This window comes from Lycium barbarum, chromosome 1 (assembly GCF_019175385.1).
Source record: "Lycium barbarum isolate Lr01 chromosome 1, ASM1917538v2, whole genome shotgun sequence".
NCBI classification, from domain to species: Eukaryota; Viridiplantae; Streptophyta; class Magnoliopsida; order Solanales; family Solanaceae; genus Lycium; species Lycium barbarum.
In genome coordinates, this window is record NC_083337.1 from 74386015 (window position 1) to 74396039 (window position 10025).

Here is a 10025-nt window from a genome sequence, read left to right on the forward strand (position 1 = left end):
TGAGATTGTGATTCATTATGACTTATTGTGTAGCCTTATTATTGATACTACTTGTGTGCTCTGGGTGGTGCTGTTTGGAATTGAATTGGTTGTTGATATTACATTGCATCGTCTTCATACTTATTTCCATGATTCATTGATATTGCATGGTTATGGTACTGATTATGGTAAGTGAGAGAGTGTAGCCTCCAAGGTCTTTCCCGGAGAGCGTAAAACAGAGATGAGTGTACGTGGCCCGAGGTTTCTTGCCGGGAATGATTGAGTGTTCGATGCACGAGGTCTTTACCGGGATCGTGAGAGTGTTACATGGACTTCGTGGGTCCCCCATGGGTTATGATCGCCGAGACGTGGAGTTATTCTGTCTGGGACATATTGTACAAAGGTGGATATGCATTGCATTCATCATACATACATTATTGCATTGCATTGTACTTTCTGGTTTATGGCGACTCGTTGTGTTGCTATCATGACATACTGCTTCAGATTGATTAGCTGAGACTTAGCACATTTGGGTTTAGATGCTATAACATAGGTGATGACTTGTTCTGTGATTATGGATTCGTGTTGACTTATACTTGTTGGTTTATGTGTTTATCTTGCTTTGTTGTCTTTGTATACGTTAGCTAGTCTTAGTCGGCCGATGATACCTACCAGTACTTGTTGTTTATACTGACCTGCACTTGCTGTATTCTTTATGAATGCAGAGTTCCAGGTGGGACCGATCTCTACTCCTCGTCGCTGATATTTGAGGATTTTCTCATTCGAGTCTTATAGGGTGAACACAAGGACGTTCGCCGCCTTGAAGACTCTTCGTTTATTATGTCTTTATTTCCGTCCTGAGGCATGATTTTTTAGATATTGATGTATTATTATGATTCAGACTTGTAATATTTAGTTAGATGCTCTTGTATGACCAGACCAGATACTGGGTGTATTTATTTTACTTCCACACTTTCTTATATTATTATTGCAAGACTTACGTTATTCTATCTTCTTCTGCTTTACTTATGTTTTGTGAAAGTTGTGTTAAGGGTTCGCGTACTGAGGTGGGAAAGGTAGGTGCCCGCATGACTTATTAAAATTGGGTCGTGACATTGGAACTCTCAAAGAGTTTTCACAAGGAATAAATTATCTGTGAATGAAGTTGAAATAAGAAAGTTGCATAATTATTTGGTCTTGAAGTGCCATATCTTTATGGAATTGATGCATTTATATATTTTGCTATGACTATGAGGGATTAGTCATACGATGTTGTTCTACATGACAGTCAAATCATATAAAAATAACATCTATGTCATGACCCAGCCCCGTGGGCCATGACTAATGCCCGACCTGGACACCCGTACACGTACCTATTAGACATAGCCAAACTGATTCCAAGAACAATATGGAAACTTGCAAAAGAACTCCAAGGTCCATAACGTCGTCATGTTTATATATCAAGATAAACTGCCTCCTGTGGAGTCACAACTAATCAAATCATAAAATGATACGCAGGCTGACAAGGCTGCCACTACATATCAATATCATATGTATGTCGACAAGGCTGCCATTACAGACGAACATCATATCATAGCATATCGTATAGACACAGCTGAACAGAACTTATACACAACCCACACATATGTCTACAGACCCCTAAGAGTATCGATAGCGAAATATGGCGGGACAGGGCCCCGCCATACCCCTGGATAAACATATACATATACATCATAAGATCTGTACCAAAAGTCTAGGCTCCGGAACAACGGAGCTTTCCAAGACAGTTGAGTAAGAGTCCTAAGCTGGAGGATCACCAAAGCGAGTATCTGTACCTGCGGGCATGAAACGCAGCCCCCCCCCCCCCCCCCCCCCCCCCGAAGAAAGGGGGGCCAGTACGAGATATGTACTGAGTATGTAAAGCATGAAATACAATAAAGAGGATCATAACTGAAATAGGGAGTATAGGAGACAAGGATAACATCCAGAATACCAAAACACTTGCCTTTTGAAACCTAAATCATGGATGTCAATATCATATATCATACCCGGCCCGTTATGGGACTCGGTGAAATAATCATATCATCATCATATATATATAACGTGTCCCGGCCCTCTAGTGAGGGACTCGGTGAATAAAGTCATCTTTGGCGCCATAATCACATCACCATATCATCATATCATCACATCATCATATCATCACACACACACACACACACACACACACATATATATATATATATATATATAACGTGTCTCGGCTCTCTAGTGAGGGACTCGGTGAACAATGCAGTGAAATTGTGCACGAAAACATGTTCTGGCCCGGGACTCAGTGAAAGATATGTTGAGGCATGCACAAGTAGAGTAGTGAGCAACCATATGCAATTTAAATCATATTTGAGACTCAATAGAATAATCAAAATGAACTATCATTTGAAAATCAAGACAATAGTCATATCAAGTACCTTTCGAATATCACTATGGATTATATCCAAATGGAACATCTGGAATCATATACACGTATCAAGACATAATGAAATAGCTTTCGGAAATCAAGAACGTTAGCCATCCTAGTGGCTCTAAGAATAGGAGCTTCTTTGAAATCATACATATACGTCGTCTGTTTGTTTCATAAAGATCATGCCAAAAGAAACAAGGGTTAACTTCACATACCTGTTGAAGGTTAATCGTAATCACGTTCGCTTCGTCGCCCCTTTAGCCTATTTAATATGAAAGTAACGCTATCGTTAGTTTACTCTACTTTCTAGCTTATCAATATGAAACCAATTACCTATAGGAACCTTTCTTGAATTCATGCTTTCTTGATTAGGATTTTTATTAGTTAAGAAATTAATGGAAATTGGGCAGCACTTCCTCTATATAACTCGCCTAACCCGAATTTACAGTTAATCTCCGATTAGCACAACAATACCAAATACAACCCAGTAATCTCTCTTAATTCCTTTCCAACTAATTCAAGAACACAAAATCTCTTTCCCCGAGTTTTAGTCCATATCTTATATCGATAAATTTTCCATCGATTCTCCTTATAAACACTTAGACATATATAGCAACACCAAGAACGTATCGTTCATGCTATTTACCATAATTTCCATCCATAAAAACATCTAACTAATCCACAAAATAGCCCACCGAATTACAACATCAATTTATCCAATTTCCGATATAATTTTTGTATTTCTTTCATCTAGCAATGTAAATACGATTTGGATAAATCAATTGCATCTACGAGAGAGGATTTCTTACCTTGTATGCCAAGATTTAATCTTCTTCCACCTTACTTCATTACGAAGAAAACCCAGAGTCAACAACACGACAAAATGAAACAACGAGATTGAAGTAGTGAGCAAAACCCATATGTTATTCTTGACGGAAATTATACTTTAATCCCTCAAAATTTGAACTCACGTTGATATTAAGAGACTGAAATTCATGTTTCTTGTTGCTTAATGATACTAATAAATTGCAGCCTCTCATTCCATATGTAGAAAGCTAGGAATAATGAAATTAGGACTTTAATGACACATTTTTTTCTCCACCACGTGTAAGTGTATGGATTCTCTTTTTAATAGTCATCACTTTAAGATATGAATGCCACCTCTTTGCATGGACAATACTACACTTGCTGCCTTTCCACGTGGAACAATGTCCACTTCAATATCTATCAATAATTAACTAATTAACTTATTACTCTCCCGCTAAAATTCAACATTGCTCAAATTATTTACATAATTAATTTCTTGATCTCAATTCACTTAAATAGTAATCATTTTTAACACACTCCATATACTCATTATCATGCTCATGTAATATAACACTAGTCCATAGCCTCATTTTCCACACATAAATTATTATTTTCAATCATCGTCGTCACACTTTTTCGTTTTAAATCATTTCGGGATTTCATTCCTCGTATACACCGAGTCCTTGATTTTCATGCGTGAATATAACCAAATTTTCTGAACTCGGGTAAGTTTCTCATGATGGACGGTTCAATTTCCTAGTCCAAAAATATGAAATATCAAATCTTGGACCGTATTTCACTCAAATAAATGTTGAAACTCGCCAAAATTTATTTTCTTCGATTGGTTTAACTTCAGATCCTTACGATACATGTGTACCATCACTTTAACCACCTATAAGCTTGGGGGATAACCTCGTGTCCGTTACTAATATCATTTAAGTTGCACGCTTTCCAACACATGAAAGTACGGGATGTAACATCCTTCCCCCCTTTGGAACATTCGTCCTCGAATGGTAAACTAGTCCTGCACTCACCATACTTCCTTAAATGTTCTTTTATTGAATTATTCCCTTCACATGCCTCCTTCATTGGTCGATCCCTTCAGTTTATTATAACGCATTCCAGATCTCCAAGTAACCATTCCCATAATATTTGTTCTTGCTCTTGCCTCTCGAGGTGATAATTCTACGTCATTGTCTTTACTCTCCTTTTCATTTCGCAGTTGGTTGACGATTGTATTGCGAGCTCTTCCGCTGAAATCTTACTCTCTCCTGGTGCACGTAGTCTTAACTTGACTCTTTCTTCTTCTATAGTTACTCTTTTAAGACGTATCATTCACTTCATCTTACCTCTCACGCGTAGACGTACCTCGTCGATTTATTAGACTTTACAATCCCTGGAGTATTTCATGCCTCTGGTAACCTGTAGACCTTTCGCAGACTCTAGAATAAAACAAAATTTCCCTTGGTGTAACATTATTTTGCTTCAATAACCTTACATTGCTCTGTTGTTACAGTCCATACTATAGAATCTTCAGCATCATGTATCACTTCTCGACTTTCAATGTCACTTTACCTTTTAGCTCTTAATCTCGATCCTTAGCGTTGGCTATCAAGTAGCACTAGAGTATCCTCATATATAACTTTACATAGCTGCTCTATGATTTATCTATTATTAACTGGTATAATTCTGAAAGAATTTTTGATTTGACATACAATTTCACTGTCTTCTAGTAACCAGCTCGTTCTATTTCCTCTTTACTCAGATTTGCTCTTAGTTTTTCTGTCACACACTATGTTGCAATCTTTACAAGAATATGCAAAGGTGCTCAAATTAGCCCGAGAAATACCTTAGCGCCGTTTCACTAGTCTTTATACTTTACCTTGCATTCTCCTATCATATCCTTCAATTGATATCAGGGCTCAACTATGGTTTTTGCCCTTAATATATCCAAAATCTCACAACCGCATTGTTATTACTGAATCCTTACTCTTATTATCAAGTACTCACTTGGTCTCATTCTCAGCATACAAATTTTCGTAGGTTGTATAACTATTCTTGTATAACTTGTATAAAGTATATCCAATCTTAGTCCTAGCTTTTCCTCCTCCTGGTTCATTCTGCTTTACATATCGCATCCGTATTAAAACTCGCTCGTAGCCTATCCTATCATACTCCTTTCCTTCCTTTATTCACCCCTTTGATTTTCTTATATCCTACTGTAGGAGATTTTCTATCCCTTCCCTTTTGCTACTTATAAGTCGCAATATCATTAGCGCACAACTCTATTGCCAAATCTTAGCCTTTAATCTAGTATAACATTGCTATCCTTCGTAATATCACTTAAATTACTCGTTGTCATTCTCTTATCGTACTCTTTCTTTTCATAAGCACCTACCTTTTAATGCCATATCATTCAAGATCTTTATAAATAATTCTCAGCACGGGCTCAAATACCATCTTGACTACTATCCGTTCATCGCTGGCTTCCAGATCTTACCAACTTGTTCCCGCATAGGATCGCACTTGAAGTTGGAGTATCCATATCAAATATATTGTAGTGTCAATTGTTTCCATCTATAATTGCTTTGCTTTCACCCGCTTCCCCCCTTTGGGGTTGTACTTATACCACTATCTGTTGATATTCCACTCTATCTCCCTATTTCCAATCTCAAATTCACCCTATCCGTCTTCCAATTCACTCAGTACATTGTACCATACTCATGTATTTCTTTATAATGTATAACTTTGATTATCCACGTACGAAATCCTAACAAAATCGTGAAGCGATGAGAACCTCTCCATATATAGTATAAACTCTTATCTGATAATTCGTACTTGAGTAATGCAATCAATGTAGCAACTCATCCAAGGCCACATCCCACTTACTCCAATCAATAATTAATTAGTACCTGTTGTCGTTCCAAATTCTCAATTATGTAGCACTTAAATTCCCATGATAAGTGTCCAAAGTTCTCTTGTAACGGTATCTTTATCCCAGCGGATATAATCTGTTTCCTCTACTAAATTTACAATACCTCTGTTGTTTCTTAAATCCACAATCCTTGTCCTTTAAGGATTTCACTATTTTCGAGGTGAAGTCATATATACGCAGTACTCCTTTATGCCTTATGCTCTTTCACCCATGTTGTGTACCCAACACTGACTTTTAATTTACTCAAAATCATATCAAATTCGTCTTAATAATGGTATTATCTTATCACCTTGTCGTCGTAGTACACCTTTAAGTTCGTAGCTATATATTTCACTATTTATTTTATACTCGTACTCAATTATTACGTCTATCTTGGGTGTTTCCTTTAGTATTCCGCCACCATTTGTCCAGTCTATGTCCATCTTTTATTCTGTGCCCGAGGAACCTCATGCCACCCCTATATCCTTCGGAAAACACTACTCCCGCATAATCCCTTTCTCTTTTTCAGAACGTATTTTGTTCATCCCTATTTGTTCTTATTATATCAGTCATTTTAGGGTTGTAGTTTGGTCTTTCACACTTCCGTACTTATAGTACTCGTGTCCTCGGCTATACATGTTATAACATAGTACTGCACTGTTATCTCGCTCGCTTCCTTCTTATTTCCTTCTTTTAATTAACTCTTTCTTTTCTCGTGCTTGCTTTCTTTTCCGTTATCACATAATTTGTATTCTGAACCTTTCCTATAAAAGAAATTTATAAGTCTTTCTTATTCGTTCTATACCTTGCCTTTCCATTTCACATTTGCCTTCATACTTCAGTCGTAAAGACCACGTCATATCCTTTAGTCACTCCCTCACTAGGCTTTACTTATTTTCATAACAATCCTTATTATATTCACATTACATCCTGTTCGTTATTAATCCTATGGTGTAACACTTCTTAACCTTAAGGATTCACGACTCTTACTATGGTTTAATTACACTCTGTGGAGTAGGCGTACTTAACCCTTTCTGATCAATCTTACCTTAATATCTCACAAGCTGTCTTATCAATACATTCATATTCGTCACAATTCTTACTCCTCCGTACTCTTGTCTCAATCATACTATTACTCCTTTTAACTATAAACTCATCGTAATTTATCCCTACTGATCAATTCAGTTGATATCTCAACATAACACTCTATTAAGACTTGCCAGCCTTTTTCTAAATCATCTTTTAGTAGCTCAAGCCCTTCCAAATTACCCTAGCATTTCCCTTTTAACCATATTGATACCGATCTCATAATTACTATTACCATCAATTCAACGGTTAACTTATTTCTCGAAGTCAGTCGTACTCGCAACTTAGTCAAATCTTATCATCACTATTGACACGACCTTTCAAGAATATCACGAACTAATATCTCATTCTCTTTTTATTTCTAGGAAAATTTTGGCAGAGTTTCCACTGTATTTCTTAGTTTTTCAAAACCTGCATACAGGAAATACCAACAATGCCTCACAGGGTCAACATATATACATATATATCATATCATGTCATAGCCACAGAGGGCTCCCAATTTCAAGTAAAAAGTATAAAAGTGTCGAAACTTACCTCACATATCGCATCTCGAGACGTACCTGATCCTTTAACGATCCGTCCTGTTATACCTTCCTATCTACCTCCCCTTTCATCCTTCAACTTTACATGTCAATCATACTCCAATATTCTTACCTTACCCGACATGCCTCTTTCGCACCGTGGCTTACCTGTGTACTATGTAGCTTCTAATATCATAAGTCACTTTCTTCTGTCGATGTCGTTCTTCAGCTGAAATGAAAGGTTAGTATAAGGAATTTCATTTCCTATGGCTGGGCTCTATCGCACGATCTAAGATAAGAAGGAAAGATAACATCCTAAATGTCCTGTAGCTTCCTGTTTATAGATGTGGTGCACAACACACCGATAAAAAAGACTCTACTAGACACGGTCTGTAGACACTCCGAGGATGAACTGCTCTGATACCACTTTTGTCACGACCCAGCCCCGTGGGCCATGACTAGTGCCCGACCTGGACACCCATATACGTACCTGTTAGACATAGCCAAACTGATTCCAAGAACAATATGGAAACTTGCAAAAGAACTCCAAGGTCCATAACGTCGTCATGTTTATATATCCAGATAAACTGCCTCCTGTGGAGTTACAACTAATCAAATCATAAAATGATACGCAAGCCGATAAGGCTGCAACTACATATCAATATCTTATGTAAGCCGCCAAGGCTGCCATTACAGACGAACATCATATCATAACACATCGTATAGACACAGTTGAACAGAACTTATACACAACCCACATATATGTCTACAGACCCCTAAGAGTATCGATAGCGAAATATGGCGGGAAAGGGCCCCGCCGTACCCCTAGATAAACATATACGTATACATCATAAGATCTGTACCAAAAGTCTAGGCTCCGGAACAACGGAGCTTTCCAAGACAGTTGAGTAAGAGTCCCAAGCTGGAGGATCACCAAAGCGAGTATATGTACCTGCGGGCATGAAACGCAGCCCCCCCAAAGAAAGGGGGGTCAGTACGAGATATGTACTGAGTATGTAAAGCATGAAATACAGTAAAGAGGATCTCAAATGAAATAGGGAGTACAGTAGACAAGGATAACATCCAGAATACCAAAACACTTGCCTTTTGAAACCTAAATCATGCATGTCAATATCATATATCATACCCGGCCCGTTATGGGACTCGGTGACATAATCATATCATCATCATATATATATAACGTGTCCCGACCCTCTAGTGAGGGACTCGGTGAATAAAGTCATCTTTGGCGCCATAATCACATCACCATATCATCATATCATCATATCATCACATCTTCATATAATCACACACACACACACACACACACACACACACACATATATATATATATATATATATATAACGTGTCCCGGCCCTCTAGTGAGGGACTCGGTGAACAATGCAGTGAAACTGTGCACGAAAAGGTGTCCTGGCCCGGGACTCAGTGAAAGATATGTTGAGGCATGCATGAGTAGAGTAGTGAGCAACCATATGCAATTTAAATCATATTTGAGACTCAATAGAATAATCAAAACGAACTATCATTTGAAAATCAAGACAATAGTCATATCAAGTACCTTTCGAATATAACTATGGATTATATCCAAATGGAACTTCTGGAATCATATACACGTATCAAGAAATAATGAAATAGCTTTCGGAAATCAAGAACGTTAGCCATCCTAGTGGCTCTAAGAATAGGAGCTTCTTTGAAATCATACATATACGTCGTTTGTTTGTTTCATAAAGATCATACCAAAAGAAACAAGGGTTAACTTCACATACCTGTTGAAGGTTAATCGTAATCACGTTCGCTTCGTCGCCCCTTTAGCCTATTTAATATGAAAGTAACGCTATCGTTAGTAAACTATACTTTCTATCTTATCAATCTGCAACTAATTACCTATAGGAACCATTCTTGAATTCATACTTTCTTGATTAGGATTTTTATTAGTTAAGAACTTAATGGAAATCGGGCATCACTTCCTCAATAATTAACTAATTAACTTATTACTCTCCCGCTAAAAGTCAACATTGCTCCAATTATTTACATAATTAATTTCTTGATCTCAATTAACTTAAATAGTAATCATTTTTAACACACTCCATATACTCATTATCATGCTCATGTAATATAGCATTAGTCCATAGCCTCATTTGCCACACGTAAAATATTATTTTCAATCATCGTCGTCACACTTTTTCGTTTTAAATCATTTCGGGATTTCATTCCTCGTATACACCGAGTCCTTGATTG

General features: G+C 37.4%; 1 long non-coding RNA gene across 1 annotated transcript; it reads right to left on the bottom strand.

Annotated features, from left to right (window-relative positions):
• Positions 1–1506: 1506 nt before the first annotated feature.
• Positions 1507–3470, bottom strand: LOC132640167 (uncharacterized). The gene is made up of 3 exons (XR_009582180.1): positions 3247–3470; positions 2653–2699; positions 1507–1814 (listed from the first exon to the last, which is right to left on the bottom strand). It is a non-coding gene; the product is annotated as an uncharacterized LOC132640167 (long non-coding RNA).
• Between the last annotated feature and the right edge of the window lie 6555 nt (positions 3471–10025).